This window comes from Bos indicus x Bos taurus, chromosome 5, assembly GCF_003369695.1.
Source record: "Bos indicus x Bos taurus breed Angus x Brahman F1 hybrid chromosome 5, Bos_hybrid_MaternalHap_v2.0, whole genome shotgun sequence".
Taxonomy (NCBI): domain Eukaryota; kingdom Metazoa; phylum Chordata; class Mammalia; order Artiodactyla; family Bovidae; genus Bos; species Bos indicus x Bos taurus.
In genome coordinates this window covers 94,350,716-94,370,648 of record NC_040080.1, presented here as the reverse complement: position 1 = coordinate 94,370,648, position 19,933 = coordinate 94,350,716, and the positions used below count along the sequence as shown (strand labels likewise).

The 19,933-nt window shown below is 54.3% G+C and overlaps 1 long non-coding RNA gene across 2 annotated transcripts; it reads right to left on the bottom strand.

Moving 5' to 3' along the window:
* Positions 1-323: 323 nt before the first annotated feature.
* On the bottom strand, positions 324-19,932 carry LOC113893239. 2 transcript variants are annotated; one of them, XR_003511255.1, is made up of 4 exons: positions 19,423-19,932; positions 5,358-6,091; positions 3,404-4,577; positions 325-2,860 (listed from the first exon to the last, which is right to left on the bottom strand). It is a non-coding gene; the product is annotated as an uncharacterized LOC113893239 (long non-coding RNA). The 2 variants fall into 2 exon arrangements; XR_003511254.1 differs by having other exon boundaries at positions 324-4,577.
* Position 19,933: the final 1 nt, after the last annotated feature.

Here is a 19,933-nt window from a genome sequence, read left to right as displayed (position 1 = left end):
TCACGGTGGAGGGAAGGGGAGACCAGGTACTGGAGAGGCAGTGTGAGGGTGGAAAAACCAGTGGGGGGACCAGCTCTCAGGGAGCTGTGGGAGAGGGAGACTGTGGGGTGTCCAGGGGGATAGAGCATGGAGAGAAGAGAAGGGCTGGAGCCATGGAAGGAAGAGGCATCCAAAGCCTGGGGAGGGTGGGGGCGGGGTGGGGATTAGGGGTAACCAGAACCTGGCCTAGGGCTCTGAAACTCTGGCCAGAGCACTATATTCCACCTCCCGGAGAAATCGCTCCCAAAGCAGAAGTGGAAACCTGAGGCTTTGTGGGAGGGCAGCACCCTCCACCCAGGAGACCAGGAGACAGGGGTCCAGTCCTGGTGGGGCCAGGGGAGGAACGGCTTTCATAGGGCCATGTCAGCAGGTATAGTGCTTGGGAATTCACTGCAGAAATCCCTAGGCCCTGGGGAGACTGGGACTGAAGTGTTGGAAGGTGAGAGGCCTGCACCCTTGGGAAGAGGAGGGGCCCAGAAGGCCTCCCAGCACCCCACATCCTTATCCGGAAGTCCCCCTAGAGTCCCCTGTTGCCCCTCCTGTTACCCGGATTTCATCTTCACCTGTGGAAAGGACACCAGCTCTGGGGTTGCTCCCTGGGAACTGACCCCCTGTGTGCACCTCTGTGAATCTGAGGTTTCTTATCCAACAATGTGGCGACGACAATATCTCCATGGCAGGCCGTTGTCAGGATTAGAGATGATTAGGCAAAGAATCCAGCACACAGTAGGCCTTCCAAAGACACCCTGCCCACCTGGGGTAGTGCCCAGTATGTGCAACCTCCTTCCTTTACAAAGGCCAGACTAATTCTCTGTGTGGCTCCTCATCAAGCCTGGGTGTGTGTCACTGTCTTCTAGGAATGGGAAGCTTGGCACAGAGCCCCTGAGTGACGTGCCCGAGGCCACACAGCACATCATGGGAGCAGCCAGATGAGACAGCCCGTAACACCACCGGAGGGGCTTGAAGATCTTCTCTGGGTCTCTTCCCTCCCTCCTTCCCCCAAGGGCCCCACCCCCGGCCCCTCGTCCTGGGATCCAGGGTTGAATTTGGGGTGCTCAGTGGAGTGTCTCCGCTTCCGACCCTACTGCAGCCTGGCCCATGTCCACCCTCAAGCGCCTCCTCCCCAGCTCAACTGAGAGGTTTTATAGCCGTTTACGAGCAATTTCTGTCCATATATCACCGGAGATATATAGCCAGGCAAATATTAGGGACCCAAGCGGAGGTTTTAAGAGGTGAGTTTTACTGCTGCTGAAAGAAGGTGTGATAGGCAGCCCGCGGAGACCCACCTCCCTCTCGCGTACTCGGCGGCGGCCGGGCGGTGGCAGCATGGACTGGGGTTCGGCCGGGAAGACTGCCTGTGAGCCTTGAGTGTCAGGCTGGCACCCAGGGGTGGCTGGAGGAGGGCAGTGATCACAGGGTGGAGTTCTGTTCTTCCAAGAGCCGTGAATGGAAGGAGGTGGGGGCGGAGAGCCGACCTGAGGTCCCCATCTGGCTGGGACAGAGCACCTGCTTCAAACCCAGGCAGGAAGACACTGATTCCAGTGGGTCCGACCCACTAACAGTTGTCAGTGAAGCACCAGGAAAGCACTGCCCCGACACGGGCCCCTGGAAGGGGCTGCTGTGCAGCCGTTCACTGCAAGTCCTTAAGAACTGGATCTGAACGAGGAGTCCTTAAGAACTGGATCTGAACGAGGAAACGCTGGCTCGAGGCAGAGGGCTGGACACGCGGCCTCTTACCCTCTTGGGCCCTGCCCGATTGACCCTGGGGGAGGGCTGAGAGGAGGTCTACCTTGACCGCTCTGCGCAGGACCCCAGGCCTGGCCCACGTGGCCCCTGGCCTGTGTGTGCGGCTGGGTTGGGGTGAGCGCAGAAGGGTGAGGAGAGCCTTCTTGGCTTGCGGCATATGGTGAGAAGATGTCCCGGGGAATCCTCGCTCCTGATTTAAGCAGCTCCGACAGCTTTATGGCGCCTCCTCGAGTGAGCCCCCAACGTTGGCCGTTTAACTTTTTAGCGTCGTTTAACGCTTAGGCCTGGCGGACAGGCAGGCCCCTCGGCCCCAGAGGCAGCAGCACTAAATCAGGACACTCTGAGGCCCCGATAAATAATTTTTACAGGGCACGCAGCCCATAGATCACCAATGGGGGTGGGGGGAGAGCGGCTGTGATATTTCAACCAATTGTCATATATGACTACCCCGAGCTCTGATCCAGGTCGTCCGCATGGCAGCCAGCTTCATAACCACAGCCCCAGGGCCCTCCACGCAGGGCCTGGGAGGGGTGTGGGGAGATGGTGCCTCTGATAACCCCACAGCCAGCTGGTGACCTGGGGATGCAGATCTGTTCAAACCTGCCCTAGTCTGCAGAGCACAGGGCTCCGTCCAAGCTGCCTCGGGCACTGCGAGAAGGAAGGGCTGGGGCCCGGGTGGGCAGAGAGGAAGAAAAAGAACTTTTTGTAGCCAAAAAGTCACTTTTCAGACCACCTTCCTGGTTTCCCCATCCAACTCCAAACCTGAGGGGCCTGGGAGAGAACAGGCAGTAGGTCTGCAGCCAGAGGGAGGGCAGAGCTGAGGGCTGGAGGGAACGGGAACTTGTGATGGGGGCCAGGGAGTGGAAGAAGAGAAGGGAACAGTGGGGAGGGAGAAGGCCAGGGAAGAGAGGGACAGAAAGACGAAGATGCAAAGATGCATGAAGACTCCGGAAGAAAGAGAGAGAGTCAGAGGCAGGGGGGGACAGACAGAAACTTACCCAGAGACGATGTTCCAACAGACAAGGTCTTTTCCTCCAGCCTGGTACCCAGCCAGAGAGATGGTGGTGCAGACAGACTGGGGAGGGTGGTGTCTGTCAGGCTGGCCCATCGTGCCCTGGGAGGGCACCTCCAGCACCTAGGGGCCCATTTCCAGCACCAGCTCCACGCTGCTCCCCACCTCGCCCCCTCCCCCCCCAGTGCCCTTGCCCTGTCCCCTCATCTGTAAGATCCTGGGATTTGTGGGGACACTTAATCCATATGGAGCTGATTCATTTCCATCTAAATCATCTCCATGAGCTTCCCTAAGAGCCCTCTGATGTGCCAGCCGCCATTCCTCTCCCCGGTGATGGCGGGCTGGGGGCTGCCCGTAAACAAACCTCAGCCGCCATCCATCCATCCTGGCGTCGTCCGTCAGTCCAGCCAAGACCATTCATTTCTCCAACCCTGCTTCCCTACCCGCCCCCTTGGCTCCTCCAGTCCTTCCTTCTGTCTGTATGTCCATTTGTGTGACCCTCCCCTTCATGCCCCTCTTCTGGAACCTCCACTTCTCTGCCTTGCCTAGGGTAACATCTTGAGGGGTCAAGTCGGCTATACCCCTGCCTACAGACTGGAGCCTTACCTGATCCTGTCCCATCAAGATGAGGGTCTCCTGGTTCACCACCTTCCAAGAGGAAAGGCCTTCTGATGATTTTACTGAACAGTGTTGACAACCCAGGCTCAGGGAAGTTCTTTCTTCTATCTAGCTCGTGTGTTGGAGGTCCACATATGATCACATGTTTGAACAGGAGTGAGGGTAAGATTACATAGGGTTTGGTCTCCAGTATTTGTAATGTGTGCCTCTCTAGGTCTCCTCCAGCGTGTCAGACCCATGCCAAGCACGTAGTAGATGCTCTGTGTCCACTGGCCACAGTCTTATCTATCAGCTGCAATGAATCCAGGGCCCTCACATATGCCCCACTGATCCCGCAGGTCTGTTACAGGGCCCAGATCGTGGCACCTCTAGCCTGGCAGGGTTTGCAGGAAACACTAAGGAAGTGTCTTTCTCTTCTGCTCTCCCACCCAAACTCCTTAGCCCCGTCCTGGGAATCGAGGCTGCCCAAACAACTCTGTCTTGGTAAAGATGGTACTGAAGAGGAGGAGGGCGAGCAGCAGGTGCTGGGGGTCTTCCATGGCACCAAAGTAGAAGCCTCACATTTGGGTTTACACGCACTCATAAGCAGATCGTGGGGAGCATTGCTGCTCCCGGCCCCAGTCTTCGGCCTAATGACCCTTCCCTTCTCAGGTTCTTCACGTCAGCCTGGGAGGTGTGATCCTGGGAAGGGGCTGGGGATCTGCAGTGCTCTCATGAGAGGAGATGGGAGCATTTCTTCTGGTCTCATCTCATTTTCTCCATCCACAGCAGCTGTGGGAGTCGAGGACTGGATCTGTCTCTGGAGTAAGAGACTCTGGTGGCCCTTCGGGGGCTGATGCAGGCATGCATTAAAGGGTTTAATGCATGGTGGAAGTGGAGCCGCAGGAAGGGATGAGGGCAGCCTCTGTCCATTTCACAGTAAAGGCAAGTGGGAGAGGCAGAGGAGGTGGGGGCAAGTCTTTGGATGGCCCGAGCAGGCAGGTGCTCTAGCCTCCCCCCATCCCCTCCGCTGCACCATCAAGACCCGGGACACCTTGCTGAGCACGTGACCTGCCCCAGGGTCAGACCGGACCAGGTAGAGCATCCCACTGCATGAGTCGCTTCTCCCCAGGCGAGTGCCCAGCACCTTTCGCTCTTGTTGTTGGTCTTCTCCAGGGAGCTGCTGTGAGTGCACAGAACAGGTGGGGCTCCCCCAGCTGCTATCCAGCTGTGAGGAACCCAGCCCAGGCCTCTCCCACCCTCTGCAGGGGAGAAGGCTCTAATTCTAGCTGGAAAGATGAGAAGGGTTGTGGTGGGACAGAGGGGCCAGAGGGGGCCGTGGGGAAGCTAGCCACTTGCCCCAGTTGTGTGAACATATGTGTGGAGGGGAGGGACCCACAGGTGGCAAGGCCCAGCTTAAGAATGATGGAGTGTTTCTTAGTTCTCTGAGCTAGAGACATATGGGGCATGTAAGACCAAGCAAAATGAGAAATTACTGCTTAAGAGAGAGAGGACATGGGGGAATAAGAAAAAATTCAAGCCAGGGGGACCCAGTGCCACCTGCCCCCTCAACATCATGACCTGACCCATCTGTGTTTGGCTGGATCAAAGTCCAAGGGGACGGGGAGGCCTGAGAACTGACCCTCAGGGCCTTTGGGGGGCAAAAGCTGATACCCAAAACGTGCATTTCCCTGATGTTACACAGAGCAAGGGGAGCTGGGAACAGCTGCCCAGATTCTCCAGGTGGGACTGTGGGTGGAGCCTGCTGCGTGGCCTCCTTGCTGTTCCCGCCTGACTCCCCATCCCTCCCCCTCTCTTTCCAGTGGGGAGCCAGTTCTCTCTCCTCCTGTCCACTCATTGGCTCCCGCCCTCTCTTGTTTCCTCGTCTCCCCTTCCTGCGCCAAGCCTCCCAGGCTTTGTCTCGTCCCACATAGGCCCTGCCCCCCAAATCAAGTCCACTTACCTAACCTTGTGGCTGATGACAGTTCTTCAGGGTCCACTCATGGGCTGGTGTCTTGGTCCGGCGGGGTTGGAGTTTCTTTGATCCATCTGTCCTCTGTCACTCAACATCCACATGTCCAGTTTAGGCTGTGACCTCCACAAAGCCAGCAAGGATCCAAGTGTTTATGTGGTCACCAACATAACTCCGGGAGCAACCTGATTTTTGATAGAGTTAAGAGCTCTCCTTTTGATTCCATGAGGCAGAAGTATCTAGAAGGCTGCAGAGGGTCTTAGAGGACCACTGAGTATGACTGATGCACTGTCCCTGGGGAAGCCACCTCCCTCTATTGCAAGCAGTGATGGAGGCTGGACAGTGGGAAGACCTTCTGAAGACTCTTGAGGTGGAAGGAAAGACTTCCAGGGTTTCCATGAAGCCTTTGGGGAGGGATGGCTTTGGCCTTTTCAAGCTCGGAGGGAGTCAAGGGGCTTGTGAATGTGGAAAGGTTTACTTCCAGCCTTATAGGATTGATGTAAAGGAGGGCTGGCCACTTCCTCTTCAGGACTCATCGTTCTCAGTGCAATCCCATTCACAATTTCTCTGATAACTGTCTGTTCTTTGGCCAGAAATCTGGTTCTTGAATTCCCTCTCCTGTTCTTCCCATGGTTTGGGAACCAACTCCAGCTCCATCTTGTGGTGCCGGAAGAACAGAGAGGTAGAGTCACTTCTGGACAGTGGCACAGCAAGCCTACAAGGGGCTGGGGACGTGAAGGGAGAGGATGTGATCCTCAGAGGGGAAAGGGCAGGGTTGTCCAGAGCAGAGTTTGACATCAGCCGGAAGAGCACCCCCACCCAGCCACTGAGATCCAAATGTGCGCACGATGGAACTGTCTTTACAGCCAAGGGCCCCCTCCCTCCCAAGGAGAAAATCCCACAAGTGGGGAACATCTGGATCAAACCGCAACCATGAAAGCACAACATCAAACGAGGGCTTCGGAGCGACCCTGCCCACAGGCCCTGCTCCAAGAGAAACTGCAGATCTTCCTGCTCTAAGCTTTTAAGTGTCACTGAACCACTCAAGTTTGGGATCTCCCCTTATTCACTGGAGACAGATGTCCCCGAGTGAGCACAGTTGGGGGTTGGGTTCGATTACCGCAGCGGGAAAGGGTTTGTGTGACCCGATCTAGGCCGCATCGGGGGTAGCCTGGGAGTCAGAGCCGTGAGGAGGGGCGCCAGCAGTTCAGGCTGGGGGTGGGGGAGAGAGAGGGGACAGGTGGGCCTTTTAAAACGTGCCTACATCAAAGGTCTGAGCAGGCTCCCTTCCCAGCTTTGGCGCCTCGGGGCAGGAAAGCAGTGATTTCACCACATAACTGCACGTAGTCGGAGGGATCTCAGTCTGAGAACTTCTGGGGAATGTGGAGAGGGGAGGGAGGGTGCTCCCCAGAGAGGAGGACAGGGCAAGGGGGGTTCCCCTTTCCAGATAGCCTTCCCAGGCCAAGGAGAATGGGGCCAGATGCCGCCTCCCTCCCACGCGGCCCCTGTGGAGGGAGGCAGAGGAAGGACATTCTTCCAAGGTGCAGGGGAGGGAGCAGCTGCGGCCTTGGGAGGTGGGAGCTGGATCCGGATGGGGAATGAGGGGGAAGCAGGGGCATCACCCACAAAGGCCGAGGGAGGAAGACTGAAGAGCACGTAATTCCAGGAGGCTGGTGGCTCTTCCCTTCCTGCTCCCAGGCTCCATCCACTCACCTGGCCATGATGCTAGCAGGGAGGGATGAGGGAGGGGTAGATGGGACCAGGAGGCACCCCAGAGATGGCTGGGACCTCAGTCCACCTTTGAATACTCTGCCCAGAGACAGAGCAGCTGAGAGGGTGCTGACACCCCACTGTTTGGAAGAAGCCAATGGATTCTTCTCGTGGTGGAAGATAAGCCTCAGTTGGGAGAGTATGGGAAGAAAAAGGGTACCACTCACTCTCAGTTCACATCAGCCCCCCTTTCAGGATGCCTTCCCTGCCCCCTCCTCTCTTTGCCCTGAGAGGTTTAGGTGTGGGCGTGGTACCTCACGATGCCTGGAGTGGGTAGCACCGGTGTAGGGCCTTCCCTCACTGCCTTGTAAAGATCTGCTTCTGGTTTCTTTCCCCGTCTAGACTGTCAGCCTTGGAAACATGGGCTCCTTCACTCTCACTGGGTTCCCAGTGCCTGGCAGAATAGGTGCTCGGTGATGAAGCCCTATCCCAGCTCCCAGCTGGCATGCATTTCTCCCACCACCTGCATACTGGGAAACAAAGGGCACCCATGTGATGATCCCTCCACAGTCGCAGGCCCTACGAGGGTCTCCAAGGGCAGCTCCTATCTGACATGCTCTGGGGGTCCTTTGAGGGGCCCCTAGCTGCGAGCACTCTCTCTTACCTCTGAAATGGACTGTGTGCAAGTTTCACCTCCGTGGTCGGGGCTATTACTGTTATGTTAATCTGGAATGGATGTCTTTTTTGGTCACATGAGATCGATGCTCTCTGTGACCAGATTCTTTTCCTCCGACTCTCCACATGGCCCGCAGTGCCCAGTGTGGAGGAGTCCCATCAGGAGAGGCTGACTGTGGGCTGGCTGACTCTTTCTTCCAAGTCCTAGTGTCTCAGCCTCTGATGTGGTGGCTCATCTAGGGCTCTGATGGCTGAGTGTCCGGAGCTGCTGAGTTGGGGATGTCCTGGCAGAATGGGGTGAACTGAACACGAAGGAGCTTGGTCCCAGTGAGGTAAGGACACGGAGTCTGAGTGATCCTGCACGCCAAGAGAATGCTTGAGGGGGATGCTGTGGAAATGACTGAGGTCAGTGGGCTTTGTTCAGACTCTTTCAGAGAGGAAAGCATAAAAGAGGGTGGAAGGAGAGAAGAGCAGGGCTGGCAGAGGATGCAGAAGAATATCCAGGTGGGATGGACTTTGCAGTGGGTAAGGAGGCTAAGGCAGCTTTGCCTGCAGGTGAGGGCCCAGGAGGGAAGGGCCTGGGCAATTGTAAACATTCACTCTACACCAAGGACCCTGACCATCCACCACTCCATGACCCACTGCCATCCCTCCCCAAACTCTAGGCCAGGAGCGATCCTACATCTCACTGCAATTTCTAGGCCCAGACTGACCTGTGTTCCAGCCACATCACCTGACACTGAGCTTGGGTCGGATCAGCTTTGTTCCATACCCCCGAGATCTTCCCTAGGGCTGGAGCTGCCTTTGAAGTTGTGAAGAGAAGACTAGTGAGCTGTCTTCTGAGCCTAGATCTCAGCGAGGGGAGGGAATCTCCACTTTGAGCCCTTCTTTTGGGGCTGAGTTGCTGACCCTTTAGTTGTCAAAATGTAGATATTTCATCTGTGAATACTGGGCAAAACTGAATCGCCAGTGTCTCTGGGCTGCAGGGTGGCAGCACTGCTCAGCTCCAGGGACCAACCACTCACTGCACTCCTGGAGCACAACTCTAGGTGGTGCCATTCACATAGAGTTTGATGTGCATGGCACCTGTGCCCCCACCCACCCACAAGATTGTGTGATGGTGGGCCACCATCATGCCCTTTCTGGGTCAGGACTTCCCTGGTGGCTCAGATGGTAAAGAATCTGCCTGCATTGCAGGAGACCTGGGTTCAGTCCCTGGGTCCAGAAGATCCCCTGGAGAAGGGAATGGCTACCCACATGGGTATACTTGCCTGGAGAATTCCATGGACATAGGAGCCTGCTGGGCTACAGTCCATGGGGTCGCAAATAGTTGGACACTGAGGACTTTTCTATTTACCAACCCAAGCAAGTCAAGCTGAGAACCAGTAATATTTGTGAGGCTTTGCCTGGGGACAGAAAAGTGGACAAAATGATCTTCAAAGTCATGTACTCATGAGACATGGGCGCCAGGAAACCAGAGTGTCTCCCAGAACAACAGGCCCATGGAGCAGGATGCAGTCTTAAATTGGGTAGCAGGGAAAAGAAATGCAGATTCCATCCATCAAGGAAGGAATTTCTATCTTCAATTCAGATAGAAAACAATTACCTAGTTGCACTTAGTAGGTCTGTAGTTACTGTGAGGTGAATCAGAATCAGTGTTGACATTCCTGTCTCTAGGTTTGGAGTTCATGAAAGCAGAAAGACCCAGCCACCATGGTGACATTTGTGTATGGGAATTTGCTGAAATCTGAAATGAGATTCTGACCCAGATGGGGGTCAGGAATTTGTTTCCTTCCCTTTTTCTCCTTCTTAGGGAAAGCTTAGTTTGCTATTTAGGATGAAAAATAACCACCAGATGAACAAAAGAACGATCATCAGAAATGATAAATAACACACTCCAGATGTGTCCAGAAAGAAATGCAACTGAAAGCACCACTGCCTCCAAGTAGTCACCTTGGGGAAAAACCCTTCGTCCAACAAGGCAGCAATGACACCGGTTCTGTAACTCCTCTTTGGGAACTGTCTGGAGGGTACCTGACTCAGTCTTTGAATGTCCTTATTGGAGAGAAAATCACTTGCTTTTCTGGAATCAGTCAAAAAATGATTTGTAGCTAATCATGTTTGTCTTGGGTATTTGTAGAATGGCTACAAAGTCCAATTTAAAGGAGTCTTTGCCAAAGTGGTTAAATCAAGGGAGGTATAGATGTATGTCCTCCTGAGGTGACTGTGCTGAAGGACATCCTTTGTTCGTTCTCCTGTGTTTGTTTAAAGGAGCTAATCGCAGATACACATCCCATATTGTATTGTGTAATAAAATAATGTATCAGGATGTTGAAGGCTATATGCTAACAGTTTCCTCCTCCTCCTGCTATTATGACTTCATGCCTCTGTCTACAATGCACTTTTGCTGAGGGAGGCAGGGAATAGAGGAATGGGGCAGGCTCCTCCCGGGAAGAACTGGTGCCGTTATCCAGGGCGAAGGTTCAGATCCCCATCTACCCTCGAGAGTTGCCTAACTCTGCACTCCTTTTTGGAATAGCTCTGTGTTCACTCTCCTGGGGGATTTGGTCAACTGGGCAGAGCACTTTTTTAGGGGAGAGGGATGCATTTTGCAGCATGATTCCCTGTCATTCATGCAAAAATCAGCATAATTTTAAGAGAGAGTAGTTGCTGGCTCATGAATTATGTAAAAATGTATTTTTCACAAAAAATGGAGGGGATGAGGTCAAAACACACCCACACAGCAACCTGTTTCTAACAATGATCAGTTAATCTAAATGAAGAACTCTCCAGTTGGAGAAGTTTCCAGGATGTTTGCTTTCTTTTTAAAATTTTTTAAGAATTCTGGCTATGCTGGGTCTTTGTTGCTATGTTTCGGCTCTCTAGTTGTGGTGCATGGGCTTAGTTATCCCTTGGCATGTGGGATCTTAGTTTCCCCGACCAGGGATCCAACCTACGTCCCCTGCGTTGGAAGATAGATTCTTAATTGCTGGACCACCAGGGAAGTCCCAGGATGTTTGCTTTCCTGAGGAAAGATCTGGAAGAAATGGATGAGCCCCAGATTAGGGAGCCTGAGGGTCAGTCTTGGGAAGGCTCGCCCACCTTGAGCAGTGGTTCTGGGAGAGATTCCAGTCCTTGGGTTCAAGCTGGGTTTGTGGGGTGGAGGTGGGTGTGCTCACCAGGGCTGGGGGCCCAGGGAGATATGGCGTGACCTCCAGGAGGCCTAGCCCCCCAGAACCCTCGGCACTCCTGCTCCTTTGCTGATAGACCAAGCTGCAAATCAGGAATTTATTAGGAGCTGAGACTCATTTTCCCACCCTTTATAGCCCTGATGACTCAGAGCCAGACTCTGGCAAGGGGCTTCCTCATGGTTTTAATTAGACAATTAATTTTTTATGGGGTCGTTTGATTTCCGGAGCCGATTCCACTCTCCCCCTTGTCCCCCACCTGCCTTCCAGCTGTGAAAAGCCACGGGGAGGCCGGGGGATTCGGGGAGCATGCAGAGAAAAAATGTGAGGCCTGCCCTGGGGCTGATGTGGAAATCAGTGGGTGGGTAGGGGTCGGAAACCCTCTGTCCCCCTCAGCTAGTCCAGCACCAGAGACACTGTCCAGAGCTCAGCCCTGGGCTTGCGGGAACGCACAAAGGCATTCCTAGCTACTCCCCGCAAGCTTCTCTCAAACTGTTGGGCTAATTAGTAACATGGGGTTGGGGGGGGCAGACAGGGAAATGTGCCCAAAATACCTTAGCGGCATTTCTGTGGTTAATCCTGGCCGTGCTTGGAGGCTGTTTACCCTCTACCCAGGGATTAGGAACCTGTTTGAGTTAGAAGGGCAGAGAGAGGCCAGGGCTCCACTCTGTCCTCCACCTGCTCGTAGGAGCTGGGCAGGGGCGCTGAGCCAGCAGGAAAAAAAGTGAGAGAAACCTGTCTTCAATCTATCTCCCTTTATTGATCTCCCTGCCGCCCAGCTGCTGGGCTGCTTTGGAATCTTGATCCTCTCCCTGCCTGCCTCACCCCTCAACACTGCCCTTGTGGTCAAATATCAACCTGCTTCAGAAAGGTGGGGACGAAAGAAAGAGTGGCAGGTGGTGTCAAAGCCAGGGGGATGGGCCCAGGTAAGGAAGGGTCCCTTATAGACCATACACACTCTCTTGGAGGAGAGGGGAGTCCCCTCCCAAGATTCCTGATCATCTCCATCCTCCAATACCAAAGGATACAGCTAGAGTCAAGAAAGAACTTCCTTTCAGTAGCAGAGACAAGCAGCTCCTTCTTTAGAGTTCTGTGAGAGCGCAAGGCCAGTTTCTATTGAGAGCTTCGAGAGTTGGAGGCCTTGAAGTGGAATTGCAGGGATCAGAGGACTGTTTCCTCAGGTGCCCTGTTGGTGGGGACATTGTCACTTGTTGTTCCTGCACAAGGACTCCCGAAAACGTGTGGTCACATGTGCTGACATAGCCACTCAGAGCCAAACTAACAAGCACCCCTCAAAGAACAAGCCAGGACGCCATTCAAAGAGGGGACCCTCCCCACCATCCACACTGTCCTCCAGAGGGAGCGAACCCCTGAACTGGGGCACGTTGGGCCCACCCAGCACCACCCCAACTGGGGGCCGGGGGAGCATGGGCTTCCCTTGGGGCCCAGGACTGGAACAGGAGCACATACTTACAGCGGTTTTTGAGAGGCACAAAGATAAAAGGATCCAGAGATCAAAGAGCCCCTAGAAGCTCAGTGTGCAGACCTCCGGGTCTAGGATTTGTTCTGTAAAGAGATTCCCTTCTCCTTCTGCAAAAACTTACGTTGAGGGGTCCCTCCGTTAAGGCTTGTGGTGGTTCCATGGTCAGAGCAAGGGGACAGCACGAGGTGGGCCCTGCTGGGACACAGGCCTGTCTCCTGCTGGGGCTCATCTCTGACCACTCAAGCCGTGCAGAACTCCACAGAAGGAGGGACAGGAAAGTGTGTATATGGCATTTGGGGGTGAAATGCAGATCAAGCCCAGATCATCCAGTGACTTTTGTGCTTTCGTGTGGCTCCAAGGTGGAAAGGATTCACACCTTCCAGGACTCAGGCAGGGCACTGGGTTAAAGGGGTGCAGTGTGTGTGCATGGGGATCCTGAGCTGGGCACCTCTTGGCCAGTGAGAACAAAGGGGCCAGGGATGCAGACAAATCCCCATCAGAGAAGTTGCGTGTGTGTGAGCACGTATGGATGAGTGTCCATCTGCAGGGAGAGGGGAGAAAAAGAAATGGTGAAGAAAATAGGAGAAAGAGAAGAAATAAAATCAAAGGCACTGAAATACAGAAACAGAGGGCAAGCTAGCAGACTCACACAAAGAGAGGCAGAGAAACATCACAGGAGCCTGGGGACTGGGCAGTGGGAGGCGGGGAAGGGAGAGCCCCGGGAGGGTCAGCAGCCCGAATAATTGGCCAGGCTCCTGCCCTGGAAGGTGGGCAGGGAAGGGAAAGGGCGGCAGAGAGAGCCCCCGCTCGCTGGGCAGAGCAGAGGCCATGGAACCCGCATCTCTCAGCTCCCAAGCAATCAGCCTTCTCCCCCTGCCCTTCTCCCCAAGCCCAGAGCTGATTGACGGGCCTGCAGCTTCTCTGGGTCTGGGTGGATTTGAATAATTAAGTCATCTGGATTCTTATGATTTACCATTTTCAATGATAAATAGACAGCGCCCAAGCCAGCCAGTTGGCAAAACTCTGGCTGCTAGTTATAATTTGTCAAGCTGCCAGTAGATTCATGTTTCATGCTAATGGAGAGAGACTCATTGACTAGGGGGAGGCGGTGACCCGGTCAGCTCTTTCCTCAGGCACCCCAGAGGTCGAGAGGTCGGGGGAGAAAGACCGGGCGGTATGGATTTTCTGTAAGGGTCAGTGTAATTTTATAATAATTCAGCAGGTACACACGCTCTCACATACACAGAGGATCATGTATGCGGAGATGTGTTTGGATCTGTGCACCCGCCCCCCAACATGCACCTGCTCCAGTGCAGGCGTCTGGGTCCAGCGAACACAAGCCTGCTTCCGGAATGCTCGTCCGGCCCCTTGCACGTGCACACCCTGCTGTCACCTTTAGGCATGTGATAACACCAAGGCAAACCCGCAGGCCTGTTCAGACGCCCAGAGAAACAGAACAGCCCACCCCCCTCCCCCAACATCTCAAGGATGGGAAGGTACCTCTGGGTGACCCTTCTGCTCAGCATCCCAAACCCTTTATTTCAGGGCTTCCATGGTTGCTGATCGCAGGGCACAACTCTTGCTTCTTTTCTAATATTTTTCCAGTAGGGGAAAGAAATGAGCCCTAGGGCCGTCTTGTTTTTTGCCGACTGACTGGGTCTCGATAGCTGGGGCTGGGAAGACAGAGGCTCTGAGCCCAGGCACATGGAAGGTGGCAATCAAAATCCAAACTTTCTTTTCCATCAGTCTGTTTATTTATATATTTGTCCATACGTATTGAAGCCTCACAGTGGCAGGAATCCCATTATTGACTATCATGACAAATCTGAGGTGGGGACAATGCTTTGCACATAGTAGGTATGAAATAAACATTGGTGTAACGAACAGCCGCAGTTACAGATTGATCTCTTGGTACAGCAAACTACCTATTTCTCTTCTCTTCCTCCACCTCAACAAACCTTTACATCATCACTGGTTTGAGAGGCCAGAGAAGAGGTGTGGGGCTGGGTGAAGCCCTCTCGGTTCCTTGATTTGAGAAATCTGGGCCTTTCGTGTGATAACGATGCTGATTTTATACCAATGGAAGCAGTCTGGTCTCAGTTTTGACCCCCAAATGCCCTTCAAATGGATCAATGAGCAAGGAAGGACTGAGGAAGGAGCCTGTGTCCTTCCTCCGGCCCAGAAGAAAATTTGAATTTGCTTGGAGTAGCTTCTGAGCAGGGCCAGAAGCTGCAGCTTAATACCATCCATCAGCAGCTTTAAGGTTTGGTGGGGGCGTGGGGAAGGACTGGGGGACCCAAGGAGAAACATTTCATTGCCCTGTCCCCCAAGATCCCTACACGACACGGAAAAACACAGCAGCAAACTGAACAGAGCAGAAGTGGAGGCAGCAGTGAGTACCCAACGGCAGAAGCTGCTTCCAGCGTCAGGCTCAGGCTGGAAGTGGTCGCAGCTGTCGGCTCTGCCCCGGAGATTCAAGATTCCGGATCCTGCGAAGTGAACTGGGCTCCCTCCTTCCCAGGTGGGGGCCAGGCTGGGGGCAAGGAAGCTGTTCTGGGTGGACAGTCGGTGTTCCCTCCACCACCGCCTGGAATAAGAGGCCTCCTTTTTTTGCTGAACTGCTGTGGATGGCGGTGGGCCCAGCTAATCAGGGGGCATTCCTTGGAGAAACGGCCAAGAGTCAGAATTGACCAGCTTCTCCATCCAAGGGAAAGAGGCCCCCTAAATGCATCGGGAATGGGGAAATAGGTTTCGCTTGTTTAATAGTTTGAGGCTCTGATCTGGCATTACTGACATCACCAAGGTGAGCTCTTGTAGCCCTCACTCACCCGGGCAGAGCAACGGCCTCGGGGGCACTAGCAACTCCACCCCCATGGGCAGGGATGGTTGACTGTGGCCTGCAGATGGGTGAGGTGGAGAAGGATTTTCTGGGGGTAAGCCACAGGGACATGACAGCAATAACCATGATTGATACAGAAAATGAGTTACTACAGTCTGCACTTGATTAGCAAAGCTTACTCCCCCATTTTGCCTTTCATCCTCCAATCCCAATATTTGCATCTGAGCAATGAACTCTTGAGGTCAGCGTCCATGTTAGCTTGTCTGAAGGTCTCAGAACAAAGCCTCTGGGTATGAAGACGCTACAAGAGCCCCAGCCTGGACTAGATGAAAAGTGAGAGAAAGAAAAGGAAAGTACAGGAAGAAAGAAGGAAAGAAGCAAGCAGGCAGGGGTGGGGTTTGGGGGGAAAAGGAAGAGATAAAAGAAGGAAGGAAGAGCCTTGAGGAAGGGGAGGAAAGCTAACAGAGCCACACTGGAACTGCCCGACTGAGGCCTCCCTGAGGGGAGCTGCAAGGTTCTACTGGGGAGGTGGCTTTCCAGCCGGTGGTTTGAGAGTTTTATCTTCAAGGGTTGCGCTGTCCGTGGAAGATGTGCTGAACTCAGTGACCTGCCCCATCCCACTTTGGGGAAACAAAGGGGTTACCTAATCGGCTTTAAGTGGGTGGTTGCCACTGGATCCCATGGACACGGTACGGAAGCATAGGCCCAACAGGCTGCAGACACAACCACCCCCTGTCAATCTCTCCTATGGGCTGCACCTAGAGCCATTTTGCCAATTAATCTATGTGTGTAAGATTTCAGTGAAATATACCGCACACCGAAAGTCCAAATGCCCTGGGAAGGCATGTCCTCATTCTCTTTCTGGCGTGAGACGCTTTCGCTGGCTCCTCCAGTGTCTGCAAACCTTACACCAAGCTCCTTCTAGATTAATCTGACCCCTTCTGGCATGGAGAAATCCCTTGCCCTGAAAGGTAGCTTTCCGGGGCAGGGCTGGAGATGAGGCTGGCAAAGGAGGACGATTTTTCTTCTCGCCAAGGAAGAAAATGAAGATGTCCCTTCTGGAATGGACTGGGCCTTACCCTCTCTCTCCTGTGCACATACAGGCAGCCTAACCAAAGGGACACGAGAACCCACCAGTGCAAAGATTTTGCTTGACATAGCGACCAAACTGAGGTCCAAGGTCACAGAGCCAGAGCATGGCAGAACAAAGAGGCCCAGTCTGCAGACAGTGGAGGTGGGTCAGGAGACGGAGTCAGGGTGAATCTGTGACTCGCGCCGCTCTGCAGCGCTTCTTCTGCTTTTGGGAACCAGATCTTGATCTGCAGAGCCTTAAGGCTGGCCCAAGGCAGGTGCAGATGCAGGAAGAACTCCTCCAGCTCTGTCTACTTTGGGGAGAAGCTAATCACAAGAGGCTGGCCTCCATCTCCACCTTGGTGGGGAGGCGGGCACCGGGGCCCGAGGAGAGGGAGAGGTGGTGGGAGGTCAGGATCCACTCCCAGGAGGCCGGGGTACCTGGGAGCCCCCACCTCAGCTCCACCGGCCTCTCTCCTCACCCCTTCCTCTCCACTCCTTCCCTCCCTCTGCTCCTCCCAAGTCTGCACCTCCTTTCTGTTAACCCAGTTCCCTCTTCTTTTCTTTCTTTCCTCTTTCTCTGTATATTTATTCTCAATTTTCCTTCGTTTGTTTTCCTCCTGCCCTCCCTCCACTGTTTTCTCTTCCTTCCCTCTTTCCTTTTCCCTAGCTTTCCTCCGTTCCTCTCCATCTCTTTCTCCCATTCATTTTTCTCTTTTACTTTTTAAACTTCTCTCTCTTTTCCTGCCCTTTTCTTTTACTTTCTAGCCTTCTCCTTTTGTTCATGTGCTTTTCCTTCCTCTTTGCTTTTCTTCCCTTCTCTCGTACAACAAACAAATCTTGCTTCTTCATTCTGTCTTTCATGAATGTTCCTTCGTTCCATCGCTCTTCCCTGCTCCCTCCGAGTCCCCTCCTCTGCCCTCACTACAGGGCTTTCTCAAATCTTCTCTTCCCTCACCAGTCTTTTTGTCGTTCTCAGGTTTTTTCCAGTCCTTTGTGCAGCTTCCTCAGCCTCCTTTCCATCTTCCATTGTTTATAAATCCTCTCTCTGAACAGGCAGAAGGCATAAATGTGCCCCCTCCTCAGATCAGGGCTCTGTCCTGCATCAGCCTACCCACCCCTCACACCATTCTTTCTCAGCTTCCCTCAATGCGGGGTTCAATTTCAAGGGCTCACAGACGAGGCTGTTCGCCCCTAGCTGAGAAGTCAGGGCTGGGTCCACAGCTCCCCAGTACAGGCTTAGGGGACGCTCTGCCAAACTGTCATGACTCCATCAATCCTAGTATAAAAAAGAAAAAGGAAGAGAAGAAAAGAGTAAAAGAGAGACAGCTCTACAGACTGTGTGCGTGTGGGGGGGCAGTTGGTGGAGATGGGGGAAGAGGTGGAAAAAGGTCGAGATTCATCAAAGAGGGAGGGGGCAAAGTCCAGACCCAGGCGCCTTCTCTTAGCTCACCCAGAGCTGGGACAGCCGGTAAAAGAAACCTCAGTCGGCTCCCTGTTAATTTTGGGATTGGGTGGGGATAAGACCTTCCATCCCATTCCTCTGGGCTAGAGAGGTGCACAGGGCCACAGGGTGGGAGGAAAGAAAAGGGCTTAGACTTGAATATCAGCCCCTTTCACTTTTGCCCCGGGATACTGGAAACCTCTGAGTCCCTAGGCAGTGCCCCCTGTGGCTCTCTCGGAACCTCTCAGCTAAGCAGGCCCACTTAGGGGCTCCACCATGAGCAGTGTCTGAGCAGTCCCTGGACTACCCGCAGAAAAACCTCGGGTGCACTGAACACAAAGGCCTGGGCGGTTTGGCCACTCCCGACCAAAAGATGCGGGCCAAGTAGAGGCCAGAGACACCACTCGCTGGAGGTGGGAATTTTCTCTCCTGGGATCCACAGCCCCTCCTGGCTTTTTCCAAGAAGCCGTTCAAAGGCTCCAGCCACATCCTGCCTGGCTCCTTGGGTCAGACGGGTAAACCTCAGCACCATGGAGACCCTCCGCCCTGGCTGGGCCTCCCTTTGCCTGGCTCTAGAGTTCCCTGGGTCCTGCTATACACCTGCCATAGCCCCCACTCTCCCGGCTTTCCCAGACCCGGCAGGCCAGCCCCCATTTCCACACCAGCCTGCCCACTCTCCACCTGTGCCCCCAAGTTCAGTCCCACCCTCTGATCCCACCCTCTCTGATTCCCTTTTGAAGAGTCTTTTCCTCCTAGAACTTCTCTTGGGGAGGGGGGCTGGAATCTCAGCCCCAGGGAAGGGGTAGGGGGTCTTTTCCTGACCTTCTTGCGTGGGCTGGAAGAAGTTGGAAGGTGGTTTTGCTGGGGGGTGGGGAGGGACGCTCCCCAGATTCCATCTTGGGAAAATGGGTCTCTGAGTCAAATTGGAGTTAAAAGGAGAAGAAGAAGAAATTCATGTCATTCCTAACTTAAAATCAGCAAAAGGTTCCCAGGGGCAGCAGGGGGCCCCCCAGAAGGTCGCGAGCTGATGCTTTGGATCGATACCCCACCCCCTACCCAGGCAGAGTCGAAAACTACCGTTTGCGGCTGGTACTTCTCTCGCTTTCCTGGGAAAGCCCTTTGGGGATCTCTAAGCGCCTCTAAGAGTTTGCTGGGTGAGCAGGTTCGGGACCTGTCCGGGTTTTTATACATCCGTAATTAGCCGTGATGGAGAAATAAACAAATGCATCCTTCCTCCGATATAAGAAGCAGGGCCCTCTCTCCCACTTCAAACCTCAAAACCCAAACTCTGCTCCCATCTCCATCTCCTCAAAAAACTTTTCTGAAGTTCCTGCAAGTTGCGTTTAGGGAAAGAAGTGATCACCTTCAGACTCTACGGGTCTCCAAGCGCCCAGTTTCTCCCATTCTCTCCAGTTTCAGAAGCATCCCCTATCCTCTGACATTGCCACCTTAGTCCCCAAACGGGTGAGGAAAGCTGCTCTGGCTCCACTCCTCTGCCAGTGGCTCCTCCAACCGCAGCCCAAATTCCCCCGAGGTCGGGTAGATCAGTATCTGCCAGCAGGGGAGCCGGGATGAAGTGAGGAGAGAGGCAGAGATGGGGAAGACAGTTTTCAGGCTCCAGCGCACCCCTCCCAGACCCAGCTCACCTGTTCCGGCGGGGCTCCTCTGGATTTTAATCCATTCAAAAGTTTGTCGGTCTCTCACATTGTCTGAGGAGGGGCGCAAACTCGGCGGTCGGGATGGGGTGGGCGCCCCCTAAGAGCGCAGGCGCCTGATTCAGAACGAGCCCCTGAGAAGCAGGACTCGGGTGCATCTTCCCCAAGGTGGGGGCCCAAGCAGTGATCCGGAGAGATGACGCTCAAGTGCCCGGGGTACCGGGTCAGACTGCCAGCTGGGGACCGTCCAGGGGAGACTGGGCGCTATAGAGGAAGAAGCCTGCGGGGCCGGGCAGGCTCGGGAATTGGAAGGAGAGGGCCCTGGGTCCCTGGCGTCGTCCCTCTCTTCCTCCAGTTTGCAACCTCCCCGGTGTGTCCCAACCCACAACATTCCCCAAGCCCCTTCTGGGGCGACACTCAGGACCCGGACAACGCAGAGAGGGAAGGTGAGGGGGAAAAGTGACCCCTTTTCTTAGCCCCTCCCCAGGCCCCGCGCCACCGC